The sequence below is a fragment of the Schistocerca americana genome, chromosome 8 (genome assembly GCF_021461395.2).
Source record: "Schistocerca americana isolate TAMUIC-IGC-003095 chromosome 8, iqSchAmer2.1, whole genome shotgun sequence".
In the NCBI taxonomy this organism is placed as follows: Eukaryota; Metazoa; Arthropoda; class Insecta; order Orthoptera; family Acrididae; genus Schistocerca; species Schistocerca americana.
Genome location: NC_060126.1, coordinates 511,339,173 through 511,352,228, shown reverse-complemented (window position 1 = coordinate 511,352,228; position 13,056 = coordinate 511,339,173). Strand labels below are relative to the sequence as shown.

Genomic DNA, 13,056 nt, shown 5'->3' with positions numbered 1-13,056 from the left:
GCTAGTGCTGCGGCGTCACGGTGGAGAATCTTATACTCCTGTTACGCACGTGATTGCGAAAACCAAACAATTACAGAATTAAAGATCAGGGATACTTACGGTTCAAAAGTCTGACATATTGCTTTGATCTTGAACCCTGTTCTAATCGCAGACCATTATGGGGTGAAGAATAATTTCGAAGCATTGAGGAAAAGTGAAAGAGCAGCATATGCAGTAGCCTCCACTCGATGTGAACTGAGGGACTTGCCGACTTGTTCAAACGATTCAACATCAGAATGTGATTTTAATCATCCGCATCCAGTGACGCCTATGAGCTGAGGATGACATGGGGGCCGGTCAGTACCGTCGGGCCTTCATGGCCTTTTCGGGAGGAGTTTAGTTTACTTTTACTTTTAATAGAAACCATTGTATAACCACAAGTTTATATTTTTTGCCCGTTACCATGATGTGTTGTTATGATCTGTTACCAACCGTAGTGTCTACTGTATGTACTAGTGAAAATATCATAGGTAAACACTAACCAAGTTGTACTCTGACCGTCGGGTAAAATTACCTCCTTTTACCACAGCAATGTTATTTCCTTTCCCTAATGTTTCGGCACAGACGTTAATGGAAGTTCATTCTTCTTTGATAAATTTGGTTTCGGTCTCCAGCAAAGCATCAAGTAATTCTGGTAACCGATATCAACCTAGAAAATCTGAAAATTGATCAAAAAATCCATCAGTGGCCGCGAAAACCTGCAGAATGTAACACAATTATACACACTAAAGCATGAGAATTACGTAGGCTCATTATAGCGCCGAAAATAAGCTGGTAAGAACTAGTAAAGTTAACCTCTAAGAAACTGTAACTTAGAATCATGACGAAGTAACTTGTGAGACGAAAATAGTTACCGTTAGAGTGCTAGATAGTAAGAAGTAGCGATGAACTCTAACGGTACGTCGGTGTTCAGATAATCGAAACACGAAACCTGACAGTGAATAATGGAGAAAGAAACCACTCTGCGATCTCTGGATCATGCAGTACGCCTTCCTCGATCTCGTGAATGTAGTCCGCGTGCGCCGCTTCCTCCCGGGCCGCAGATGTGGTGTCTTAACTGGCCGCAGACGCTCCGTGCTCTGAACGTACAATGCGGTCCGCGTTCCGTCTTCTGTAGAATTCGAACGCCGTGTTGCCAAGTTTAATGCCTATTACATCCACCGTCTGTGCGAGTCCCATCAAGTCGGTGTTGAAGATAACTGTAGCCAAACTGTTTGCAATTTCGTCTATATCTTTACCGGAATAGAGTTTTGCGTGCTCGCAACACCACATCTTTCCAGTAAATTGTCATTCGATATACACTACTGGCCATTAACATTGCTACGCCGGGAAGATGACGTGCTACAGACGCGAAATTTAACCGACAGGAAGAAGATGCTGTGATATACAAATGACTAGCTTTTCAGAGCAATCACACAAGGTTGGCGCCGGTGGCGACACCTACAACGTGCTGACACGAGGAAAGTTTCCAACCGATTTCTCAACACAAACAGCAGTTGACCGGCGTCGCCTGGTGAAACGTTGTTGTGATGCCTCGTGTAAGGAGGAGAAATGCGTCCCATCACGTTTCTGACTTTGATAAAGGTCGGATTGTAGCCTAACGCGATTGCGATTTATCGCGTCGCGACATTGCTGCTCGCGTTGGTCGAGACCCAGTGACTGTTAGCAGAATATGGAATCGGTTGGTTCAGAAGAGTAATACGGAACGCCGTGCTGGATCCCAACGGCCTTGTATCACTAGCAGTCGAGATGACAGGCATCTTATCCGCACGGCTGTAACGGATCGTGCAAACACGTCTCGTTCCCCGAGTCAACAGATGGGGACGTTTGCAAGAAAACAGCCATCTGTACGAACAATTCGACGACGTTTGCAGCAGCACGCACTATCAGCTCGGAGACCATGGCTGCGGTTACCCTCGACGCTGCATCACAGACAGGAGCGCCTGCGATGGTGTACTCGACGACGAACCTGGGTGCACGAGTGGCAAAACGTCATTTTTTCGGATGAATCCAGGTTCTGTTTACAGCATCATGTTGGTCGCATCCGTGTTTGCTGACATCGCGGTGAACGGACATTGGAAGCGTGTATTCGTCATCGCCATACTGGCGTATCACCCGGCTTGATGGTATGGGGTGCCATTGGTTACACGTCTCGGTCACCTCTTGTTCGGATTGACGGCACTTTGAACAGTGGACGTTACATTTCAGATTTGTTACGACCAGTGGCTCTACCCTTTATTCGATCCCTGCGAAACCCTACATTTCAGCAGGATAATGCACGACCGCATGTTGTAGGTCCTGTACGGGCTTTTCTGGATACAGAAAATGTTCGACTGCTGCCCTGGCCAGCACATTCACCAGATCTCTCACCAACTGAAAGCGTCTGGTCAATGGTGGCCGAGCAGCTGGCTCGTCACAATACGCCAGTCACTACTCTTGACAAACTGTGGTATCGTTCTGAAGCTGCATGGGCAGCTGTACCTGTTCACGCCATCCAAGCTCTGTTTGACTCAATGCCCAGGCTCATCAAGGCCGTTATTACGGCCAGAGATAGTTGTTCTGGGTACTGATTTCTCATTATCTATGCACTCAAACTGCGTGAAAATGTACGTGGTATCACGTAACATTCCGCCAGTGCGGACGGTATTTGCTTCGTGATACACTACCCGTGTTAAAATGCACCGTTTACCAACTGTGGAAAAGGTCGATATCGTGTTGATGTAAGGCTATTGTGATAAAAATGCCCAACGGGCGTGTGCTGCGTATGCTGCTCGGTATCCTGGACGACACCATCCAAGTGTGCGGACCGTTTGCCGGATAGTTACGTTATTTAAGGAAACAGGAAGTGTTCAGCCACTTGTGAAACGTCAACCACGACCTGGAACAAATGATGATGCCCAAGTAGGTGTTTTGGCTGCTGCCGCGGCTTACCCGCACATGAGTAGCAGACAAATTGAGCGAGAATCGGGAATCTCAGAAACGTCGGTGTTGAGAATGCTACATCAACATCGATTGCACCCGTACCCTATTTCTATGCATCAGGAATTGCATGGCAACGACTTTGAACGTCGTGTACAGTTCTGCCACTGGGCACAAGAGACATTACGGGACGATGACAGATTTTTTGCACGCGTTCTATTTAGCGACGAAGCGTCATTTACCAACAGCGGTAACGTAAACCGGCATAATATGCACTATTGGGCAACGGAAAATCCGCGATGGCTGCGACAAGTGTAACATCAGCGACCTTGGCGGGTTAATGTATGGTGCGGCATTATGGGAGGAAGGATAATTGGCCCCCATTTTATCGATGGCAATCTAAATGGTGCAATGTATGCTGATTTTCTACGTAATGTTCTACCGATGTTACTACAAGATGTTTCACATGACGGAATGGCGATGTACTTCCAACATAATGGATGTCCGGCACATACCTCGTGTGCGGTTGAACCGGTATTGATAGCATATTTCATGGCAGGTGGATTGGTCATCGAAGAACCATACCATGGCCCACACGTTCACCGGATCTGACGTCCCCGGATTTCTTTCTGTGGGGAAAGTTGAAGGATATTTGCTATCGTGATACACCGACAACGCCTGACAACATGTGTCAGCGCATTGTCAAAGCATGTGCGAACATTACGGAAGGCGAACTACTCGCTGTTGAGAGGAATGTCGTTACACGTATTGCCAAATGTATTGAGGTTGACGGACATCATTTTGAGCATTTATTGCATTAATGTGGTATTTACAGGTAATCACGGTGTAACAAATATGCGTTCTCAGAAATGATAAGTTCACAAAGGTACATGTATCACATTGGAACAACCGAAATAAAATGTTCAAACGTACCTACGTTCTGTATTTTAATTTAAAAAACCTACCTATTACCAACTGTTCGTCTAAAATTGTGAGCCATATGTTTTTGACTATTACAGCGCCATCTATCACAAAGCGAAAAAAGTGGTCCAACTAAAACATTCATATTTCTTTACGTACTACACGAATATGTAATGAAAAATGGGGCTTCCTATCTAAAAAAACGCAGTTGATATCCGTTTGACCTGTGGCACCGTCATCTAGCGGGCCAACCATAGCGCCATCTGGTTTCCCCCTTCAAGCTAGACAAGTTTCGTTCTTTGTAGTTCTTTCGTTTGACTCTTACTTCGTGAGATATTTGGCCCGGTCACGATCAGTGGACCACCCTGTATTTAAACTAAGTTCCCCATTTTAGATCGCACATAATTGAGCCGCGCACGGCTCGTGTTCATGCCATTTATTGTTTGTCATCTTCTACTACGGTACTGCCGCCTCGTTTTCTTATTCCATTTACTGGCGTCACCAACTTGCTGCCTTACTTGCCCGTGAGCGGCAGCAACAGCGCGTGTGGATAAGTGCACTGTCGTATCATCTCAGGAGCGACCGATAGTATTTCCCGGTCGTCGTGTGTCTGGCAGTCAGTTCGGGACGGACCAGCAGTGCAGTCGGGTCGCAGCAGTAGCGAAGTCGGGGCCGACAGCCAGTGCTCGCCGACCGCTGGCGACACACATGAAGTGTCCAACGGAGGGAGATTGGAGCAGGACGACCATTGCTAGGTCGTTCGGTTGGTCGACTCATCGGCCGACGTATATTTGGTCCTTTCACCGTTTTCGGGCCTGGGCAGTCAGTCTGTTGGCGTAGAGCAACAAGGAAGACTCCGTGGCGCGTACTCTGGCCGGGGCCACTGGCGGTGTGCACGCGTGGTTGGAGTGTGAGGTGCTGCTTGCGAGTGCTAAGAGGTTCGTCGCCCACCGATCTTGGACACGAAAGTTGAGTCCTCACTTAACCTACTATCCAGCCTCAACTGTTTGCATTTCTTCGTTTGATCCTGGTTGTCGCTTTTGGGACATTCCCGCGAGCAACAACGTGTGCGTAGTCAAGTCGGCGAAATTTCCAGCCATCTTTCTGTAGAGTTCAACTTAATTTATTCCCTGTTATTGAAGTTGACCAGCGGTATCTTCTGCCTTGTGGCCGTTGACGTTCCGGTTACCTGCACTGGTCGTTGACGTAATTTTCGGCAGTGTATTTTCCTCGTCATGTTGTTGCTGTCCAGTGCGGATTGTAGTTCGACAGCTGAGGTGTTGTTGGTCGTTGTGGGCGCCAATATTCTGTGTGTCGTTGTATTGAAATCTTGTGGTCGTTTTACTGGTTGCGTGGAGTGGAACTGATTTTGTTGTCTGGTCGGTCGGCTGTCTGTCGGTTGGGTTGCCTTCAGATTAAGAAGTTGTTGGACAGGCTGCCTGTCTCACCTAAACAGGCGTTAGTGCTACAGTCTCAGGCCGACCCTTGGAAACTTTTGAGTGCCGTTTCTTGTGCGTTACATAGAAATTTCCCTGTTTGGGTTTTAGTTATTTGGTTGATGTGTGGCCTTCAGCCCCAGTATCAATATCTCTTAATGTTCTTGTCTTGCCCTTACGGCATAAGATTGTTATGCTTTTGTATGGGGCCTTCAGCCGAATTTTGCATGAAATGTTTCAAGATAAAGCCTTCTGCCTTTTGATTGAAACTCTTCTTATTGCTTAATATGCGGCCTCCAGCCAAGTTTCATTAAAATTCAATTGCTAAGGCCTTCGGACTTTTTAGATCGAAGAGTTAGAAAATATTTTTGGGTGAAACCTCCAGAAGAACCTTCTGTTTCAATTTCTTGCTTAGGCCTTGTGTCTTGGATTTTGAGTGTGGTCTTCAGCCGATCTAAAGTGAATCAAAGGAGGTCGATTAAAGTTTTGAATGTTTTACATCCTTGTTGTAATATTGTGTGTTGCTAAATCAAGTTTGTATGTTGAGTGCAACTGACAGCAACTTATTTTGGCCCCTTTCCACAACCTGATCCGCTTTGTCCAGCTAGCCCGGGCATTTCAATAACACTGACAATCTTTCCTGCTTGTGAAATAGCCTTCGCCTATCCATATATATATATATATATATATATATATATATAAAAAAAATATGTGTGTGTGTGTGTGTGTGTGTGTGTGTGTGTGTGTGTGTGTGTGTGTGTGTGTGTGTGTCGCGACCAGCTTCCTGATGACAGTCTCACTGATGTGGACCCATGTAAACAAGTAGCAGCACAACACCAGCTTCATTCGTTTTAGAACGATCTGAACGTTGCTGAAAAATCCATAACACACACACTTTCGATGTTCTACAGAAGTGATGATGGTTCTCAAAGCTATCTCATCACGTAAACTGTAACCTATTCTTTCATCTGATACGCCTGTGACATTACTTTTTCCTTGCATCTTTAGTCGCTGATCGTCCAATGTCTCACTGTGCTCTTTCTACGTTTTTTTTTTTTTTTTTTTTCGTTTATTCATTTGTACTTGTGCTTTTGGCACTATATTCAAATGGACCATCCTAAACGAAAAGAACGAACCCGTTTGAATTAAACCACCCATTCCTTAAAGATGGCAATGGCCTTGCCGCAGTGGCTACGCTGGTTCCCGTGAGATCACCGAAGTTAAGCGCTGTCGGGCGTGGTCGGCACTTGGATGGGTGACCATCCAGGCCACCATGCGCTGTTGCCATTTTTCGGGCTGCACTCAGCCTTGTGATGCCAATTGAGGAGCTACTCGACCGAATAGTAGCGGCTTCTGTCAAGAATACCGTCATAACGACCGGGAGAGCGGTGTGCTGACCCCACGCCCCTCCTATCCGCATCCTCCTCTGAGGATGACACGGCGGTCGGATGGTCCCGGTAGGCCACTCGTGGCCTGAAGACGGAGTGCTATTTTATTCCTTAAAGATAGAAAATGAAAAAGTAGACTCCCCAAAAACCTTTGTCGAATTTACGTTCGAAACATGAAATTCTATGAGGGCACAGTAACTTAGTTTATCCATTTGAACAAGACACAAACGATAAATCCACTTTAAAAAAAATTAAAACAAATCCGTTCCACCGGCCAAGTAGAAATTTTCCCTCTCATTATTCTGCAACGTGGAGAAACGTAATAAAAACCAAGTTTTGTATTATCAACGCCATGTTTCTCATACTGCGATGTTGACGTAACATGCAATTCCTAAGTGAGTAATTCAGCGACTGTAATTGAAGCTGCTTCTCGGTGGCGGAATATCTCAGTTATGCTTTGGACGCCCCTGTGTTTTCTGCGTGTTAATTTTCTGCGTAGCTGATGTTCGTAACGTGCTATTCATCGCCGCTGGCAGCTGCTGCATCACACACACACACACACACACACACACACACACACATATCTTGACCTCCTGCCAAGTTGACTGCCGGGGCTGAGGCGACGTATCTGTGCCTCGATTGGTCGGCGCCAGCGGCCACTTCTGTGAAGTTCAAAGTCGGGGCTATAGCGGGATATCTTAATGCCGCCGCTAATCTGCACTTTATTTTGAATGAATGGAAGACGGTGAACAGAACACTACTAGCCATCTCGAGCATATGTAACGAAAGGATTGAGAGGCAGCCAAGGTATGCACTGTTACTTCTTTCGCTCATTATTAATACAATGCGACGAATCGCTATAAAATAACGTGACTATGGCTAGAGGACAAATGCAGGGATGTAGAAGCTTATCTCACTGGGGGCAAGATAGGTACTGCCTACAGGAAAATTAAAGAGACCTTTGGCGAAAAGAGAGCCACTTGTATGAATATCAAGCGCTCCAGATGGAAACCCAGTTCTAAGCAAAGAAGGGAAAGCAGAAAGGTGGAAAAAGTATATAGAAGGTCTATACAAGGGCGATGTACTTGAAGACAATATTATGGAACCGGAAGACGATGTCGATGAAGATGAAATGGGAGATACGATACTGCGTGAAAAATTTGACAGAGCACTGAAAGACCTGAGTCGAAACAAGGCCCCAGGAGTGGACAACATTCCATTAGAACTACTGACGGCCTTGGGAGAGCCAGTCCTGACAAAACTCTACCATCTGGTGAGCAAGATGTATGAGACAGGCGAAATACCCTCAGACTTCAAGAAGAATATAATAATTCCAATCCTAATGAAAGCAGGTGTTGACAGATGTGAAAATTACCGAACTATCAGTTTAATAAGTCACAGATGGAAAATACTAACACGAATTCTTTACAGACGAATGGAAAAACTAGTAGAAGCCGACCTGTGGGAAGATCAGTTTGGATTCCGTAGAAATGTTGGAACACGTGAGGCAATAGCGACCTTACGACTTACCTTAGAAGAAAGATTAAGGAAAGGCAAACCTATGTTTCTAGCATTTGTAGTCTTAGAGAAAGCTTTTGACAATGTTGACTGGAATACTCTCTTTCAAATTCTAAAGGAGGCAGGGGTAAAATACAGGGAGCGAAAGGCTATTTACAATTTGTACAGAAACCAGATGGCAGTTATAAGAGTGGAGGGACAGGAAAGGGAAGCAGCGGTTGGGAAGGGAGTGAGACAGGGTTGTAGCCTCTCCCCGATGTTATTCAATCTGTATATTGAGCAAGCAGTAAAGGAAACGAAAGAAAAATTCGGAGTAGGTATTAAAATCCATGGAGAAGAAATAAAAACTTTGAGGTCCGCCGATGACATTCTAATTCTGTCAGAGGCAGCAAAGGACTTGGAGGAGCAGTTGAACGGAATGGACAGTGTCTTGGAAGGAGGATATAAGATGAACATCAACAAAAGCAAAACTAGGATAATCTAATGTAGTCGAATTAAGTCTGGTGATGCTGAGGGAATTAGATCAGGAAATGAGACACTTAAAGTAGTAAAGGAGTTTTGCTATTTGGGGAGCAAAATAACTGATGATGGTCGAAGTAGAGAGGATATAAAATGTAGACTGGCAATGGCAAGGAAAGCGTTTCTGAAGAAGAGAAATTTGTTAACATCGAGTATAGATTTAAGTGTCAGGAAGTTGTTTCTGAAAGTATTTGTATGGAGTGTAGCCATGTATGGAAGTGAAACATGGACGATAAATAGTTTGGACAAGAAGGGAATAGAAGCTTTCGAAGTGTGGTGCTACAGAAGAATGCTGAAGATGAGATGGGTAGATCACATAACTAATCAGGAGGTATTGAATAGAATTGGGGAGAAGAGGAGTTTGTGGCACAACTTGACAAGAAGAAGGGACCGGTTGATAGGACATGTTCTGAGGCATCAGGGGATCACAAATGTAGCATTGGAGGGCAGCGTGGAGGGTAAAAATCGTAGAGGGAGACCAAGAGATGAATACACTAAGCAGATTCAGAAGGATGTAGGTTGCAGTGAGTACTGAGAGATGAAGAAGCTTGCACAGGATAGGGTAGCATGGAGAGCTGCATCAAACCAGACTCAGGACTGAAGACCATAACAACAACATTGCTGAAAAACATTTATTTCAAAAAACATACGTATTTAGTAAGTCACCCTCAGTACTCTATCCCTACAACGCCCCATGCAAATTTCCCATCGATGGAAACGGTGTTCGAAGTCTTCCTCTGTGAGGTTCTCCATGACGCGTGCTGCTTTTTTCTTTTTTTTTTTCACTGCTTCAACGGACTTAAATTGTGATCCTTTTAGTGCAGATTTCGCCTTCGGGAACACGTAAGTCACGTGGCGCTATGTCAGCCTCACAAGGCATCGTTTAGTCGGCGCGAGAGCGTTACGGAGACGATCACCAAACTCCACTGACAGACGTTACAACAGAGGCGTTGTGCATCGCGGAGAGGTTTGCTATTGAAATTTCGAGAGAGTGCTTTTCCAGGAAGAGTCGGATAACATTTTCCTTCCTCCCACATACATCTCTCGTAATGAACACGAAGAAAAAATTCGAGAAATTAGAGCTCTGATGCAGAGGCCTTACCGACAGTCATTCTTCCCACACGCTAATGGAACAGGAAAGGGTGGGTCTGTCAGTAGTAGAAAAAGCACCCACTTCCACACACCATTATGTTGCTTGCGGAGTATGATGTAGACGTAGAAGAAAATACACAGTTCACCCTTGAGTATGAAGAAAAACAAACCAATACGTATTCTTGAGATGAAAATACCAAAAGAGAACCAGCAGGTGTTGAATAACGGCATCGCCAGTCTAGCAAAGACGCAGATGAATCACTGGGACCTCAAAATCCTACGTGAACAACTCACATGTAAGTAGTGTTCCACACAATTATCGCACTGTAACATCTGATGCAAAACTATCTTCATCCCACGGATGCTGTAGTGTCATTCGTAACAAAACAACGAGACACAGCTCCGCGATAACAGAAGACACCAATGGACCTCGTTTTCTGGCCACCCACTGAACCCCTCCCCCTCTCAAAAACTCCAGCAGCCAACAAAGTACAGAACAGTTCTAGTTTGGTTCTACGCGCTACAGTCTGGAACCGAGCGACCGCTACGGTCGCAGGTTCGAATCCTGCCTCGGGCATGGATGTGTGTGATGTCCTTAGGTTAGTTAGGTTTAATTAGTTCTAACTTCTAGGCGACTGATGACCTCAGAAGTTAAGTCGCATAGTGCTCAGAGCCTTTTTGAACAGTTCTAGTTTAATTTAGATTATCAAACAATGGAAAATCCCGGATGGAATGTAACAAGAGAAAGAAAGTTGCCAGTCACCATATTGCGGAGATGCTGGGTCACGATAGGCCCAACAAAAAGATTCACACAATTATAGCTTTCAGCCATTAAGGCCTTTGCCAGCAATAGACACACATACACACACTGGTTTCAGTTGTCTGAGACTGCAGACGTGTGTGCAAGTTGCGTTTTCGTGAGTGTATGTGTGTGCGCGTGTGTGTTTCTATTTCTGACAAAGGCCTTAATGGCCGGAAGCTATAATTGTGTGAATCTTTTTGTTGTGCCTATCGCGACCCAGCATCTCTGCTATATGGTGACTGGCAACTTTCCTTATCTAATATTGTTAATTTAGATTATGATATTTCACCTTTAGGTGACAGTTTTTTGTATGTTATCACCAGACGAAACTACAGTCGTCCCGCCATTGACAGTGTGTTCTTTGATTGCACTGGGAGATGGCTCGTTGGAAATACAACACATGAAATGTTAGTTCACTTTACAACACGAATGCATAAGGTGATTTACTTAACTTCATTCAATCCTTTGCCACAGGAGTGCTTGATAATTTACCACTGTCATTAAGTATTAAGGCGTCACTTGAAGCACTAATTACGAAACTTTTCTCTTGAAGTACTGGCAACGGCCTTGCCGCAGTCGATACACCGGTTCCCGTGAGATCACCGAAGTTAAGCGCTGTTGGGCGTGGCCGGCATTTGGATGGGTGACCATCCAGCCGCCATGCGCTGTTGCCATTTTTCGGGGTGCACTCAGCCTCGTGATGCCAATTGAGAAGCTACTCGACCGGATAGTAGCGGCTTCGGTCAAGAATTTCCATCATAACGACCGGGAGAGCGGTGTGCTGACCCCACGCCCCTCCTAAGCGCATCCTCCCCTGAGGATGACACGGCGCTCGGATGGTCCCGGTAGGCCACACGTGGCCTGAAGACAATGTTCAACATCTACAAAAGTACATTTTCATCTCAGGCTTTAATTAACTCTTTGTACCCACTCGATGATGTTTACTGATTCAGCTGAGGTCACCAACTGGCGCAGAACACTTCCACGCCCGGCCCTATATTGACCTCTGTGCGAGGTCGCTGCTGTGTTGGGAAACAGGACGTTGCAGATTACAGTGGGACGTCACTGATGTCTTGTGATGTCGATGCGCGCTGCCGATGTTGGTGTGGTGCCGCAGTCTTTGGACGATGCCGCACTGTATTCCACTGAATTGACGTCTGTGTTCTTGCAGATCTTGCTACGTCTGCCGCACCAGTCGCCATCTTGGTGGTTACGTCCTGAAGATGGACTAAATTATAGATCGAAAACGGTTGCCAACCAAAATAACCATCTATTGCGATCGAGACCGCTTTACTCGGTTTCAGTATTTTACACCGATAGCTGTTCACTTTCCATTGAGAGAATGCTTTCTAAAATTTTACGCTCAATTTATCGCGTTAATCAAGATTCCGTTCTTCATCCAACTCAACATCATTAAATTTATCAGTCCTACTTTCTGAACAAAGTTTTCTGTTCGTTTCAAGTGCCTTATCTCTTGCTCGCTGCGACATCAGCTAAGATTAGCGCTAGTGTCTGCTGTCGTACTTTTATTTCCCTTAAAAAAGTTTATTTCACTGTGCTGCAGTCTATTCCGCGTAGAAGTAAAACTAAAGTGTTCATTGCTTGTACGCCTGCTTCCCACTTTCCTTCACACGTGCTTGTCTTTCTTGCTACTCGTATTTCTCCTAGTCCGTTTCCACAGGTGTTTTAAAAAACTTAGTTGTCTGTTTGTTTCAGTCCCATTCGCCTCAGGGCTTAGAACATCTTATTCTACCTTACGTGGTCCACAATTATTAGGAGAGATTTTCAGTTATTTTTCTTTGCTTTGTTATGCGCAAAGATTGAATTGATTACCTGGTAACGTTCTTTGAAACGAAAGCGTTATTCGTCCAGTTCATCTGCAAGTTTTCTTTGTATTCTTGTATATCTTATTCTGGGCAATAGTTCACAACCGTGACATTTAGGACTGAACGTAGAACAGTTTTGACGTATATACGCTCTTCTTTGCTCTATGGGCGAAAGTAGTGAAGGCAGCAGAGGATCAAGTAGGTAAAAAGACGAGGGCTGGTAGAAATCCTTGGGTAACACAAGAAATATTGAATTTAATTGATGAAAGGAGAAAATATAAAAATGCAGTAAATGAAGCAGGCAAAAAGGAATACAAACGTCTCAAAAATGAGATCGACAGGAAGTGCAAAACGGCTAAGCAGGGATGGCTAGAGGACAAATGTAAGGATGTAGAGGCTTATCTCACTAGGGGTAAGATAGATACTGCCTACAGGAAAATTAAAGAGACCTTTGGAGACAAGGGAACCACTTGTATGACCATCAAGAGCTCAGATGGAAATCCAGTTCTAAGCAAAGAAGGGAAAGCAGAAAGGTGGAAGGAGTATAAACAGGATCTGTACAAGGGCGATGTACTTGAGGACAATATTATGGGAGA

The 13,056-nt window shown here is 45.0% G+C and overlaps 1 pseudogene; it reads left to right on the top strand.

The window, feature by feature from the left end:
• The first annotated feature begins 6,484 nt into the window (after nt 1-6,484).
• Nucleotides 6,485-6,602, top strand: LOC124546297 (annotated as a pseudogene).
• The last annotated feature ends 6,454 nt before the right edge of the window (nt 6,603-13,056 follow it).